Genomic DNA, 16,930 nt, shown 5'->3' with positions numbered 1-16,930 from the left:
GATAATGACCGCAAGACACGTTCATAATGTTTTACATACAGAGTGCGGCCGCAAAGTTGGTGTAAATATTGCAAAATATTAATATAAAGGGTGATTATAGTATCTAATCAGTTACTATAAGCCACTCTTGAGTTCAAAACAACGTTAAAGAAAACTAACCCGGAAGAATTATACTTTATCGATTTCTTTTTTGTATTAAATTAAAGTATATTATCACATAAACTAAAATAAAATTAACCCTTTAATGCCATTTATGTTCATTTATCGCGGACGCCAGGTTGAGAACCGATGTTTTTGCATGAATACCCGAAATAGTGATATGTTTCCGCATATATGCGGGAACGTCCAGAATGATACAACTTCTTTCCCGCATGTGTGAATGCCCGGGAATTGGTTAAAGCATATTTGTCTTTTGAAATGTTATTGCGAGAATCAATATAAATCTATAAAAAATATATTTTGATTATATTTAATCTATTTAGATATTATATATAGACTTTTGAATTTGAATAGATGCTACTGTTTACATAACCATTGAGTATCGATTTGTACATTTAGTTCATTTGAATTGAACGTAAAAAATAAATAAACAAATATCAGCTACATATATATTTAATAAAAAATAATAATTTTGGGACGCAAATGTACCCCACTAATATAAAAAGTTATGCTATACTTATAAGCTAAGTGCAAATTGCTTATCAATCGTTGATTAAGAGTGATTTAAACATTAGTTTTGGGTAATTAATGTTCTATTGAAATCTATTGAATAATAAATTAATTCTATCCTAATCAAACTAACCTCATATCAAGTAGATCTTCTGATCTTTAAATTATATATATTGTGACTAGGCCATAATATTAAAATTTTCCTACTAGGATTTTAAGACTTGCTGCTATTGCGCATCAAATATTGTTTTTATGTCATTAGTTCAATAGAATGGGAATAACGCAAGTAAAACGAAGATTTATAAATTTAATAATAATATTCATAGTCTATTTTTATTTATTATTTACAGTCAATGTGGATTTATCATTTTTTATTAGTTCAAACTTAGCACAACGCGGAACAGACCATAAAAAATATGAATTTGGGATTTAGCGAAAGCACTAGTAGTCAGTATTTGATAAATTTCTCACTAGCGATATTCATTTTTAAAATAATCTCTGTGGAAAAGTTTTACTGCTATTAAGTAAATGATTAAACGCAACTTCAAAAAAGCTTCTAATCATATATTTGACAACTTTATGTTTATAATGAAATAAACCCTGCAAAATGTCTAAGAATACGTAAATTTTGTTATGTATGTACATATATACAAAGTAGTATAGGTGACTTGAAACCATTAGCTAACTAGGAAATGCTTTCTCATTGCATTATATGTGTAAACGAATGTAATGATTGCATTTTTATATGTTATTAAACTCAAGTCTTAACCACGTGTTCGCTATCAGGGAAATATTATTTGCAAATGTTTAACAGCACTCTTAAAAAAGTAAACTTTATCTGGGGTAGTTGATCTTAAGTATATTAATTACTGTAATTATTAATGCAATAGAGCGATTGTTCTATATAATATCTATTGTAGTATATATTTTCAAGTACATATTATTTTATCAAATTTCTGGTATCATGCCCAGATGTGTTTAGAATATGCTGCTTATAACTAAATAAAACAACATATTGTTTTTAACTAATATTTAAAAAAATCATATTTAATGTATATAAACAATTTAAATATATTGAAGAATGCAAAAATATGCGAAGTCTCGTTTATTTATGAGCTTTTTAGTTATTCATAAATATTTAAAAAAAAAAACCATGACTAAGAATATTGAAATTTCGCAGATATTTCGATTCAGTTCACCAATCGGCAGTCCGACGTTAGGGTTCGTTAAAAATTCTCACACAAGCACGTTTCGGCACTCAATAAACAACACACTCCACACAATATCACACGTATCATGAACGTCATTCCAAGATTCACTTTGCAATTATGTAATTTTGGCGAGCACGTGCATCGAGCCGTGGAGGGATCGCCCTTGACCCCCCAAGGGGTGGGGGTAGTGTGACGACATCCGCGAGGGATCAACAGGTTCGGGGAGGAGCCGCGGGTATGCGGAACCGACGACGGTACCGGTTTGTCGTGGTGTCCGACGACCGGATCGACGCGCGAACGGCACTGGCACTGACGCCGCGGACCCAAATCTTGCGCGGGCCGAGAGGGGCCCCCAAAAACGCACCGCACCGCACGGGAGGGGCGCCGGCAGGGGCAAGGTTGACGACGCGCGCTGCCGACGGTGGGCCGCACGAATAGGGCCGCGCATGTATGCATCCCTTGCAGCGTTGCATCGAGCGGCGCGGGTGCGCTTTCCCGGCCGTTGCGTGCCTGGGGAAAATGCCGCAGGCACAGTGCATCGAGCAGGGAATCAATGTCGTAATTAGGGCTTTCAATACCGGAGCGTGCATCTAAAACTGGTATAACACGTTTCTCTAATGCAGAGGGTCTGTGAATGTCCATGTTCATACTTAGTATTTTGGTAACATTATTAGATTCTAATGAGGCTATTCACTTATTTACATAAATTGGACAATTTTTAATCCAAAATAGGCGAAAAATAGCAAAATAGTATTTTTTTTCTCTCAATATACCAGAGTGACTAGCCTTCATGCGCCTTTATTTTGTTTGAAAAGATGCTTTTGATCAAGATGCGATGATTATTATGTTCCAAAATGCGATTGTTTATCGGCTGTATCAACTATGATCGAAATTCGCAGAATTCATTCGTGGAACGAAACAAAATGTCTGAAAAGTCCACCCTTTAACGCTAATCTCAAAAAAATGTATGCGTCACAAGTTTTAGTATATGGAATTTCAAGATTTCAAGGGAATTATTTGATTTTTAGTGATATTTAGTTCTAATAATTATCACTTAATATCACTAAGTACCACTAAATATCACTAAATATACCGAAATAATAATCATAGATTGTAATCACGTCGATGGAATATTTCAGCAGCTGATTTTAGGGGCTTAAAAACTTATATCATTTTTACAAGATACTTTTGTTATATGTCAGGAAAAATTTTATAAATCTTCTATCTTTTTTTACATACTTAATTTTAAAGATATTCGATTCTGCATACTATAAAAACTATTTAACTTAGTTTTATAGTCGAAAATAATCATTATTGCCTGCTGGTTTCTAATAATTATTCATCAAATACTTAATCCATATTTATCGCATTATTTGGAACAGTTTCATTACTTTTTTACCTGAAGCTTTAATTTCAGACTAAGTTAATTCATTACTGTTTATTCAAGTAAAAAAAACTGCTTTAACAAAACTGTTTTCTCGTTGCTAAATGTAAAAGATATATTGGCCATAAAAGTTTGTAAATTATTGCAAGGTTTTATTAAAATATTACTACCTTTATTTTCCAGTAATATAAAAAGCTTTTTTAGATTGAGGTAGTTGCCGCCACTTCTACAATAGAACACGTTTTGCACATTTCAAGTGATGTTTGATGTTCGAAAGCCCACCATGAACAACCGCAAAATTCCAAAGAAAATTTTTCACAATTCGCTATGTTTCAACATGTTTTAACATTTTTTTTAATATTAGATCATTAATTTTTAATTAATCTATAAACATGCAGATTTGTCTATTATGTGAAGAAGGGGATAAATAAATTTAAAGTACAAAATTCCGTATATATTTGCGAAAAAAAAATATGTTGTAAATTTTTAATAAGTGGTCACTACTGATGAGATATAATATTGGAAGACAATTAAGGCTGTAGTTGTAATTATATTTCTATTAAACTTTTCTAAAAAAAATGACCTTGTAAATATCTTGGTAAAATCTTTCTTTTTCAAAATTATTTATTTCCAAAAATAAGGTAAAATATTATTTTACATGCGGAAATCTATAAGATTTTGGCGGTTTGTGCTAGTAAAATTATAAAATAATAATAATATATATTTATAATAATAATAAAAACAATGTAGTTGAAGTAAATAAACAAGTAATTGAACGTTTTAAACAAACAACGTTGTTGCAACTAAAGCCACTATTTAATTCATATCTTACGCGGACCCTAGCGGAAACGGCAGTGTTTCCAAATCAAATGAAATTATTGTTTCTTTCTATATTGGTTTATATATATTGCTATAGCACACGAGTATATTTAATATCGTATTTAAATAACGGTAAATAACAACTTATATAAATGTACACAATAGCTAAGCATGTTAAGCTCAAGATTTGATTACAATTTATTTATAAAACATTTATTCCTCGCTTAATAGCGCTATTAAAAAAGTTTAAGTCAAGTGCTTGTTAAAAATTCAACAGGTTTCTTATTATTTTTTTTGGTTTCGCCCAAATTGGGACCTCTTTTATGACTGTGACCAATGTCAGTAAACTTTCACGATTTATGCGGAAAAACCTTTAGATATGGTTCTATCGATTGAATTGTTCAATACCTAAACACGATTTCTAAGCACATACTGACTTGTGTATCTCCGTGCATTTTTGCCTATCTACCTTCACATCCGAGTACTAAGCGACAACGTGCACGCAAAAAAGTCACAATAGGCCGTTCTAAAAGTAGTGCCATTAGGAAATCTACATACGCTCCGATCGGGCAGGTGCAAAAAAATACGCGCAGTAACCGACCGGTCGGACGAGTGGGGCGTCAAAAAACACCAGGTAAAGGTACCGAACAAAAAAAAACGACATCTCATAGGAAAGCCGCGATGGCACGGCGACTGACAAAAATTTATAGCGGCGAATCAAAACTGCGAAAAAAAATAATTGGCCGATTCGAACGGAGCCGGAAAGGTTTTGGCGTGAATTTAAAACAAATTATATAATATCGACGTATGAGTTACTTATAGCCGAGCAATAAGTAACGCTTTTGACTGTTATTAATTACTAGATTTTTGACACATCTACACTTTGTACAAAAGATCGTTTAATAGATCTCTACAATTCGACGAAAAAAATGTATAACATAATAATTATAGTCGGACAGCGTGGTTTAAAGAAGTACGGAAAAGCAAGGATTGTTATTATACAAACTGATCATTTAACATTGAAATATAAAAATATAGTAAAAAAACATACTGCGATTCAAATGACATAAGTTTTTAATATAAACTATTTTTTAAATTTTTAAAATGTGGAATTATGAAATAATAACGCTTTTGTAACGTGTACGGTAGTGATGAAAAATAAATTCGACACTCAATTTTGGTTTTTAAAATTCTAATAATTTTTCAATGACTAAAAAACCTAAAGCGTTTGAAAGCAGATACATACATTTTCAATATCATATTTGATCATGATTGACATTAAAACAAAATTGAGAATACGTTGAAGATTGAAGTCAACTCTTCAGTTAAGATACAAAATTCAGGTTTCTAATCAATTGCTACTTTAAATGCAAGATAAATAATAACAATAATGGTCATTTTACAACGATTTGCCACATAAAAATGGCTTAATTAGCTTCTGGAATTTAAATACACGATTATAAACAAACGTTATCTTTCAAAATGAAACACTGCTATTTAAAAAATAAGGAAAATAACTATAATGTCAAAAAAAATCTAAACTTATCCATCAAATCATAAATCATAATCTAACTAAAAACTAAACTCCATTATAAATCAAAACATTACTTTAAATATTATTCACTTGAAACGTTTAATAATTTATGAATATTAAAATAATAACTTTACACTATTAAACGATAATGAAAAATATGCCGTTAATAAAATATTAAATAAACGGGATAATTGTATTGTCATGCATCACCCCAATAATATATATTATAAAGACACAGAAAAGCAAAGCGAGGAATTTTAGTAGATTATTTGTGGCATTTGTAATTCACACATTTTCCTCATTCGACATAAAAAACAATCACGTGGAAAATGTGGTTTTCTTACGCGCAACAACATCAGACAAAGTAATCGTTTTTTGCAGACCTGGATCAGTTCCCAGACAGTCCAGATCTGAAAACTCGCCCCCACAAAGCGTGTAGTTAATTCCGTTTGAAACGTCTATGAGAGCGTGCACTATGCAGACGTTACAAAAAAAGTTAGGAAAGAGAAAGAAGACTAGAATAAAATAAAAACAGATCGTGACAATTATTGGCTCGGGAGTCTAGATTTTTTATTTTCATTTTATTGCGTCAAAAGAGCGATAAAAAATGTTTACGAGACTTGTGCGAATCTGCAGCGCACCCGGACATGCCATGACAATAATTAAGAAACAAAGATAAACACCAGATGATAAAAACATTGCAAAAAGTATACGCAGTTAAATTAAGAATTTCGTGCCGGGTCAAATAAACAAAGAAAAACAGTAAGATACATATTACAAAGAAGTAGTTTAGAAATATTTATGACACTCAATAAACGTACTTTTTTCATGACTTTTTTATTTACTAATAAAAGGGCAAGTATTTAAACCATTTAATATTCATATTAAGACCGTCGAATTATAAAAATATTATTGATAGCATAAGAGCATAAAAGTTGATAGATTTTAATCAATATCTGATTGTAAAAATACATATTGCTAAATTATGTTTTTTTTCTTCTTCTTGTGCGAACTTAATCAAGGTGGGAAGCTCGTCTTATTATGGATCGAAAGACCAGCGAAATACTTAAATTGTTATTATTTGACAACAAATACAGAAACAAGTGGTAAAAGACCAGGAGAATTCTGTTCAAGTTGGTCCACATTTTTAGTGAGCACGTCCCAAAGAAATTAGAACATATATGCTTTTCAATATTTCATATGCATTATAAAGTATATAAAAAACATATGTTCTATTTTATTATACAATATTGTGACCATTTTTTCAAAGCTTTAATCTGTCACTCAAAATGTTTATGAAAACTTTTTCTCTCGCTCTTTAAAAATTATTAGTTTAAAATGCAAAAAATATGGTAGATCTTTCTTGGTCCTTTACTTTTATTTTTTAACAAAGCCACTTTCATTAAATGTTGCTACAATATTATGATCGTCTATATAAAGTCTTGCGGCTCTTAATACTTGTGTGCTATTATTTATTACTGAATGACTACTTGGACAGTTTCATTCTCTTCATTTTACTTAAAAATTTAAATACCCCAAAAAATGTTTTGCATACAATTAAATCATTTATTTTTAACATTTAACGCAATTTAATGACATGCGGCACAATAAGAAATATAGTAATGGTTCTATTTTTCATATTTAGCAAATAAAATGGGAATTAGACACAAGTACTAAAATCTTATTTTTACTGTTTTGATTCAAAGAAGGTGTCAAATAGCTGATTATTGTTTTCACTTGTTGAAGGGACAAGAATATAAAACAATGCATAGATGGTGAAAATCGTTAAGTTGAACTATCAAATTACAAAACAATATAAACCAGCAGGGGTGGCTAAGACTTTGGTATAATAATGTACATATAAAACTTTTAATAATATTTTAATTAAATATTGCACCTCATTTAGCTGCGCAACAGCTTTAAATAAATCGCAAGCTTTTTCTGAAAAAAAGCTTTAATAAAATTAAACTCTATTACTAAATTGGTCCTATAGTAAGTAATTCTATGAGATTTATCCTTGAAAGCTAGTTATTCATTTTAATAAGCAGTCGTAATTATTTGCGCAGCGTATTAAAAAAATAACAGTACCCAGCCTTTATTTAACCCAGATACACCGGTCATGACAGTATAAATATTGACCTTGTCTCATATTTAACTATTAAGTGGAAAACTAAGACTCACATAAGTAGAACAAATATCTTTTAATGAAAGCAATGGTTTCACATTTTATGGCTAATGACAAATGTCAGTGTTGCAGGACCTTGAGTGCTGCAGAATCGTTAAGGTTCATTGGTCGCAATGACCATTATCAAAGGATCCGACGGTTGAAGCTACTATGAGGTCACCGCATGCTGCTCTCTGTCCAAATCGTATGAACGTGAAAGGTCTTACTTGATAAAACCTCCGTAGGAGTAAAACAAGATAAATCGGGACATTTTGGTAAATAAAGAATTTTCCTGGATAAATAATAATGCACAGATGAATTCCTGGCGTCTGATCTATCTAGTGTAGTACTAAAAAAACATGGAGTAACGGAAAAGTAATGATATTTTGCATGATCTTGGGAGTAAGGAGTATAATGATTTTTTTTAAATGACCAGTGACAACCCTGATCACCCGATGCACGCGATGAGGACACCAAGCAATAACAGTAAGTGTACGTAATAACAGCACACACAATTGGGCGCCCGATGACGCCATGTGCAAATGCAAATTTGAGACAAACAGGACACACACAAACACATGTGCGATGCGGCAAATGATAACGCCGACGATTATGTCGTATAAATAAAAACATTTTTATTGCGAATGTGTCCGCAGCTATGTATGCATAATGGACGAAACGAACCGAGTTGCATAATAACCGCGAAGGTTACTGCCCGAAAAGGATCCGAAAACAAACACGTGTATGTTTGTGTTGCAAAAAAAGAACACGTATAAAAAACAGGTCCGCCGCGGTGTTGTTGCACTCTAGCTGAAGGTTCTATGGTTCTTTTTCTAATCGAGTCGTAGAATCAAAGCGCTGTTTCCTGGACCAATTAGCGAAGATGTGCAAAAATAACAGGTGTTATTATGCAACTTGAGTGCTTATTGCGCGATGGAAAAAAATATAATAACCAACGAAGCGAGGATGTGACGCATTCGCTTCAATTAGTGTGTCATATTTGCAGCGCGACCTTGAACCTATGCCTCAGTACATACACAACATTTTGTTGTAGGAAAACTTGATGTAGGAATGTGTTCAAGTTGTAATAATCTTTACTACACTGTTTTCGTTATTTTTAATTCATCAATCGTCACTAAAGTTAAAGTACGTAAATACATTATTCTAGATAGCATGTACGTATTAATATATTTTTTTTAAAGTGATCTAAGTAAAAAAACTAAGAAATAAATATTGTTTCACGTATTTTAAATTTTAACATATTACGGTCCGTTCACGCGTTTTCGCGTTATATCCAAACTGCTTAAAATAATGTAACTCAACCTGGTACAAAAATCATGCAAACTATATAAATACTCTGACGCATAAATTTTATCTATTAACTTAACAGCTCCAGGTCCACGAGTTTTATATTAAAAATATATATTTATAATTTAAATTTTTTTTTTTTGTTAAAGGTGTTTATGTACTTTGACCTAAACTTAACGTATTTTATGTTCTTTTATTATTCTTATTTTTGTAATTCCTCTTAATTTAGCTAATCAATCGTAAATTGTGATAATGGTAATTACCAGCAACCAATGAAATGTAAATATATATGTTTATAAAAATGTATTATTTAATTATGTAATAAACAAAAATTAAAAAAAAAAAAACCTGGTACAAATATCATGCAAACGTAATACAACGAAATCGCAGTATAGCGAAGCTCATGGGACCGAAGAAAAAAATTCGTTATATTGAATGTAATGAAGATGATATATTTTTACTTTATTTTTTATTACTATATTACTACAGCATCAAAATAACTTCTTTCAAAATAGATTGAAAGATCGTTTTGTGTCCATTTTTAAGGATACAATAAAATTTGTTGAAAAAATGTTTTATAAAAAAAGTATAAGGGTCGGGGAAACACTTTGAATGTCGCTTGTAAACACATCAGGCACAAGCAAAGTCAAGGACAAACTGAATTCAGAGAAATATTGTGTAAAGTTGTAACGTCATCGGATCAAAATATTTCGTTACACTGAGATCAGTCTTCGTTACAATGAAAACATTTTTTATGAAAGTTTTTCGGGGACAAATCGGAGATTGTATTGATTGGAGTCACTATTTCTAAGAGGGCTCGTATTTTTCTAGTCAGAATTTTAATACGGTTGTGGTAAATATTCATATAACATGGGTCAGAATTTATAATAAAAGGTCAGATATATCGGTTAGAATATAGGCGACCAGAATAAATATTAGATTGACTGAATTTATATTAATTAGTCCGAATTTATATTAAACCGTAAGAAATATTTTAACAGATGGTCAGAGTATTTTTCTAAGTCAGTATTTATTTTAGTATTTATAAAAAATAGCCAGTTTCTATATTATATGTTCTGTACGTTAGCCCTAAGGTCAGTTTTATGTTGACAGATAGTCAGCATAAAATACTTGGTAATTATCAAGGGGTTTTAATGGTTGGGCTTGCAACATTGTCAGATGTCAACACAAGCCAAGCGTGCTGCCGCCGCTCTGTCGTTATTCCCGTTTCGTTCGAGTCCTACATACAATTAAATAGATTCGTTGAGAGTTATTCATAGAATGTTCAATGTTCTGACTAACGCTCACTCGCACCTTACCTGTCCATAATTTTAAGTACGAGCGTGATATTTTATAAAATATTTTTAAAATAAGTAATAAATTGCCTATTTATATTTATAAATGTTATAATATTATTTTTAGTTTACATGATCGTATTATATTTTTATTTCTAACCATTTTATATTTATTTGGATCCTGAATATTAAAATTATAACCATTTATAATTTAATTCTGATTATTCTATAATTTTATTCTGACCCCAAAAAATATAATTATAACCAGACTGTTAATAAAATTATGACAGATATTTGATTTTTATTCTGACCCAAAGTTGATTTAAATTCTAACCATTCAATTTGATTCCATTATAAATAAATACAGATGCAAAACCAGTAATTGAAGAACATGCTTACTGAAATTTTGCTTTGGTGTCAATGAGAAACAAGATCAGTAGCAGTTCAAATTATTTAAGAAGTTAAAAAGGTATGTAATATTTCATATCACAGTTGATGGATAAGATCTATTTTGTTAGGTAATTGAGAAGTCCCAGAACGAAAAACATGTGACTTAGTTCACTATCAAAAGTCTTGCATCGTACAAAAAATTTAGAATTGTTGAAAGTTTTCCTGTATGCCGATAAATACCCATATATGATTTCAGTGTTGTTCACTTAGAAAAATCTAAATCTGTGTACTTAAATAATAATCTATCGTTTCGGAGCGAACGCAAGAAATACATTTTTGCCCTCAAAAGGTGCCGACCTTGAATTTTGAATAAATTTATGACAATTTGAGCGTTAAATCGTTACGTCAACAGAAACGTTCTCGAGCGTTTCTGTCGTTAACAAAATGCACAACTTTTTTACATTAATATTTATAATAAGAAAAACGTTTATGATTCCTAATAAATTTGTTAGCGACACGCAACGGGGAAGCGTTTTACAACAAGGGGAAATTAGGCCGAGTGAGAGAGAGACAGGATTTCTCTCTCGAGGAAGCTCATAATAGAAGACCAGTTCGCACAAAGAATGGGCCGGCACAAGGCCAAAGCCGAAATGAATAGGCCCAGCGCTACGGAACGACCAAAAAAAAAGAACAACAAATTCATTACTCGCCGCAAGAGAAAAAAGGCGCCACGGAGCTGCAGTCTCATCGACGAATTATATATATATACATATATATGTATGTATATACACATACATAGTTGGCGACGAAGAGACTAAAAAACCCGCACAACACAACCAAATTTATGTACGCGAGAGACTGCCATTCAAAGGCGATATACGTGACGAATGCTGTGCGTTTTTTCGTACCTGTACTTTGAGCGAGTCAATCGCGTTCCAATTTGGCGAAGAAGAAAAAAACACTCCTGAGACTATTGCGAGTTTCATTAGAACAAAATGCAATAGACCGAATAGCAAACGATGGAAGACGCATCGGTGGGGTGGGTATTGAAAATGACAACAATATGCCGCTCGTTTAGTGCCATCTATAGCCAGTGTAATAAGACGCTCCCTTTCAACAAAAAAAAAAGTTTTTAGTTGCTTTCAAAATACATTTGTGAGTAAAATGTTTATGGCTGTGTTTACTATGACCGAATTCGCAGAATTCCTTTGTTAAAAAAACAAAATGTCCACCAAAAGGCCCACCTTTTATTATCGTTTAACGCTTATCTCAAAAACATGCATGCGTCGCATGTATTGTATTTGTATTTGTTGTTTTAATATGCAAAGTTTTTATTTAATTGATTATACTGGTTCAATAATTTAATCGTTGTTATTTCATTTTTAATTTCCGATCAAAACAATCGATCTTGATGTATATCAAATTCGTTCCAAACATTATTAGCTATTGTATCTATTAGAAATACAATAAATTCGATAAAATTATGTATTTAAAATGTTCTATTAATTTTGCTTAATTTTGGTGATTTAATTTACGTACAATTACATGTATATTATAGTTACATGATGAATTTTCGTATTTATTAATTTTTAAATACAGGGATTTGCTACCCTAATTTTTGCCATAAACAAGTGTGGCATTTGTCAAAACAATGAGACATTTCTGAAAAAAAAATCGTATTTAAGTTAAAATAAAATTCACTGCGTCTCATTATTTTATGTTAACGACATACACTAAATTACAAGAATTTTCTTTGGGAAATCTGTCAAAAATTTAACATTAAAATTAGTCAACATTAAGAAAATGCCTAAAACAACCTGAGCAATAAAGAAACATTTTTAACATGAAGAAGGGGTTTCAATTTTACATATAAATGTACAAAACACAGATTTGCTCTACCCTGGAAAAAGCTGAAGTGACATCCCTGATCACAAAGTATGTAAAATAATAAGTTAAGCATTTTCCTTTTAACGCCCTCAAAGTAATTCGCACGACATAGTGTTATGCATATTTTAAAAAATCCAAAAAGTTTAACGATTAAGAAAGTAATTAATGATTAAATAAAATAATTATTAATAATAAATAATTATTTTTTAATTAAATATTATTTTACAGGCAATTAATTATTTTTTGCACTAATTGGTTAAATAAATTAATATCGGTAAAAGTAGGGAAAAAATAACAAATATAATATATAGGATATTTTAATACTTCGTTCTTTTTTCATTCAATATTCGAATAGTTAAAAACTATGAATAATTGAGACCTATGGTAATTAATGATTAATTAAAATAATTGGTAATAATAAATAACTATTTTTGAATTTAATATTATTTTACAGACAAATAATTATTTTTTTGCACTAATTAATTAATATCGGTAAAAACCGAGAAAAATAACAAATATACACGAGTATTCGAATACTTCGTCCTTTTTTATTCAATATTCGAATAGCAAAACTTAAATTTAAAACTACACCTACAAAATATTTTACAGTCAAGTAACAGATAAGTTAGATATTATTAAAACAAAACCTAATATTTTTAACTGTGTTTACAAATACGAACTATGTTTTGGTATATAATATTTAGATGATGTGGTGATAGGAGAATGAAGTCTACCCAACAAAAATATATATGGGCTTATCCAGAGATCACTCACTCATATTTATTTTATAATTATTTAATTTTATTTAAGACCATCGTAATGTGACGGATTACCCCAATGCGCCTTGATGGTTAAAAAAATACATTGTATTATTACAAAATGCAAAAAAATATCATTTAATTTTATTATAAAATAATATTTTTTTCTATGTTTATTTCATATTTTTTTCATTTTTATATATCAGATCATGGAAATGACAGGATCTTCTCTGTTTTGTGAACTTAACCTTGCAAGAATCAAGTTTAATGGTGACGTATGGTGAACGCGTTTCCAAACACTACACTCAAGTATAAGCACATGACTGAGAAGAAACACGAAAAACATGATTACATAGGTATTATATATAAATATTATTGATAAATTCAATTACCCTGGTGAGTTTGATTTTCAGTGCTCTAAAACCTCAACCGAATAGTATTTAAACAAAAGAAACACAGTAGCGGTAAGCAATAATGAATTAGTATTATAAATCGACGGTTAGGTTAGCTTTCAAGATGTATTTTTTTGCCTAGGTGGTTATGTACATTATATAGTATATAAATTATATTCTGTATGATACTATATTATACATTATGCATTATATAAGTTACAATATAATAAATAGCCTGTTTTATGTTATGCTATGTCGTTGATTTAAAAACATAAAATTGAAATGTCCTTAGATAAATTACCAAAACTGCAGTTAACATGTTTAGCACTTGGCTGTTAAACTCAAACATATAATGAGGTGTTCATTGAAAAAGTTAGTATATAACAGTGACCCTAAACAATTTCTTGATAAAGTGGAATAAAATAAAATATATTAGCATTTTTTATTATTTTGCGCAGAAAAACATGTTGTTATTTTTTAGTTATACTCAAATCATTTGCAATATCTTTTTTTTGCTTTACAAAGAAGATTTAAAAAAATACGAAAAGGCCCATAACAAAATCCATATTCGAAACATAAATAACTCGCACATTTATGAATACCATTAGAAATGCTATTATTTCGACTTTGATGACATCTGTCTAATTATGCTAAATAGAATATTTATTTAATTTCCAGCTTTAATATTTGGTGAATACAAATTGGTTTCTTCAACAACAACAAAAATTAAACAGCGCTTCCTTAAAAAAATTTGAGCCTATGGCCTTTGTGCCAGTTGAAAAACTTATACGATGTTGATAATTGTCTTTATTCATTAAATCGATCCATAGTGATGAAGAAAGAGCAATAAAAGTAAAGGCAGAATCGATTTCTTTAAAAGAATCTTTTATTCAGATTTAAATATACCATATATGGTGTTAATCATTTTAAGATCATCAAGAACAGTATCATCAAAGACATCTTATTGTTCTAAAGCTTCATCTAAAATATTTATATAAATCATTTTAATCATCACAATATTAAATTAAATTTTTGATAACTTCAGACACTCTAATTTCAATATATAATTAGCTAAACACGGATAAACTGTACTGTCCAAATAGAAATAAATTATTTCAGAATAACACAATATGTTAGGGGTGATTTGTGATTCGTGACACAAACTATTGTATCAAGCAACCGCTGATAGATGTTAAATGAACGGGTGTTTTGGTCGCACCGTGAGAAATTTGTCTTTGTTTCAACCGAAACCCGATATTTTAAATGATAAATATCAAACAGCATTAATTATTTTTTAAAAAACAATGTCGTGCATACTTTGACATGAAGAGTTAATCAAAACTAAATTGTGCAATACATTATTACAAATAACATATCAACTTTTAAAGTAAATAAATTAAGTTGCAACACCAGTTAATACAATAATATTACAGAGTAAATGTCAAGCATTAGATAAAAAATAATTAATGAAGGTAAAATGTTATTTTTACTACACACCATGTGAGAATTAAGCATGATATTAATAAATAAGATTTTCCGAGCACTGAATTCAATTTTCATTTATAAGTAATATTTACAGAAATATTTTACTTGCGCAACTCATTGTACATGAAAGTTTTTTATATAGAATGACAAATTCTGGAGTAAAATATTCATTGCTATGCGGTCAAATGCATATTTTAAATTTATAATAAAATATATTCAAAACCTTCACGACCAATTAACACTTACCATGTGTTATAAAGAAAATAAACTTTACGAGCTACGCGGGCAATTAAGCCTCGGCATTTTCTATAAGGAAAATAGCAATTTATTGGCAAAACATCTATAATCTTCAAGCTGGTATTTTTTAGGTTGTACGATTTTGAATAAATGAGTCATCAGAGTTTATTGAAAAAATCTCTATTGAGAATAGCAATGCGAGAGCGAGACAAGCTAGAGGGGGCGGTTCCTGTATTGATCGAAAACTGTTGCTTCAATTATGTCATACGTCAATATGAATAATTCGGTTAAAAATAAGCTGTTTTCTGGGACAAACTCTGACCTTTTGCTGCTGGTTCCTGGCCACCGAGGTCAGGATCAGTGGTCGGTCAACCTAGAATACATTTCGTTCGGTTAACGAGATTAGCGCCGCGGAGGCTCTCAAATGCGCCGAAACCCAGGACCGACACGTGCCCAAGGGCATATTTTCAAGTTTAACCCATTCACCAACATACATAGTTAGCAAACGCATTAAAAATCCGAGCGTGTTTACTCTAGAAATATTTTCTAAAAAATATGAAAAATTTCTGGAGCGCCGCGATGAGCCAATCATTTTTTCATCTTTTGCGCAGCTATTGCATCAGACCAGATGCATAGCGAAAAAGCTCTAGAATCGAAAATAAACTATGTGCCGTTATAATGGGGAAAACAGGATGGCGCATGAGTAACAAAAATTCTCTAGAATTGCACGCGCTTCTGCAGCGCCGATTTGGTTAGTCATTCGAAAGTGTGCGTTAAAAATAAAAATTGGGCAACCGAATCGGCAGATGTTTTCAATATATTTAAAGTAATAAAAGCAAAGGAATTGTTATATGTCAATACTTAAGTATAATATACCTAAATAATTGATTGAAAAAAACTGTTAGTGATCTATTTTTTATCGGTTAATACTCTTGAATTAGCGTAAAACTGGTCTTGAGTACTAGGGCAGGTGTATACAATTATTAGAGTTCAAATCCCGATACTAATCACGCGAAATCACCTGTATAGCCTTGACTTTTCTGTAAACTAATAAAGTGGATAAACAACTAAAATGTATTTATCTTACAACTGAATTAACATGGAAGTTGAAAATATTTTTGTTATTACTTATTGAGTCATGGATTTTAAAATAAATTAAACGTAACAGATTAATAAATAAGGGTAAATCTAGAAGAATCTGCTATTAGATATGACTCTGATAATAATGATTTTTAACCGATTCTAAGGAAACAACAGGTTAGATTAAAATACAGCAGCGACGATATGAATATTAAATTGTTACCCGTTTTAAGTTATGTACATATTATAAAGAATTGCTAAGTAATATTTTCGAGTAGATATTGTTATTGTAGTATAAGTAATAATAAATAATATGT

The 16,930-nt window shown here is 30.5% G+C and overlaps 1 protein-coding gene across 9 annotated transcripts in view; it reads right to left on the bottom strand.

Moving 5' to 3' along the window:
- chinmo (Chronologically inappropriate morphogenesis) overlaps positions 1–16,930 on the bottom strand; it is a 267,710-nt gene that overhangs the window by 82,966 nt on the left and 167,814 nt on the right. For 4 of the 9 annotated variants that reach the window (XM_088203669.1, XM_088203667.1, XM_088203672.1 and 1 more), the window contains exon 1: positions 2,139–2,191. The exons of the other annotated variants lie outside the window; for them this stretch is intronic. The gene's annotated coding sequence lies outside the window, so the exon portion shown is untranslated. Of the gene's footprint in view, positions 1–2,138; positions 2,192–16,930 lie in introns of those variants that run through there. 9 annotated transcript variants of the gene reach the window in all.

The sequence above is a fragment of the Plectrocnemia conspersa genome, unplaced genomic scaffold (genome assembly GCF_051122295.1).
Source record: "Plectrocnemia conspersa isolate PC_06_02 unplaced genomic scaffold, ASM5112229v1 ptg000014l, whole genome shotgun sequence".
NCBI lineage: Eukaryota > Metazoa > Arthropoda > Insecta > Trichoptera > Polycentropodidae > Plectrocnemia > Plectrocnemia conspersa.
This window is presented reverse-complemented; position numbering and strand designations above follow the sequence as displayed.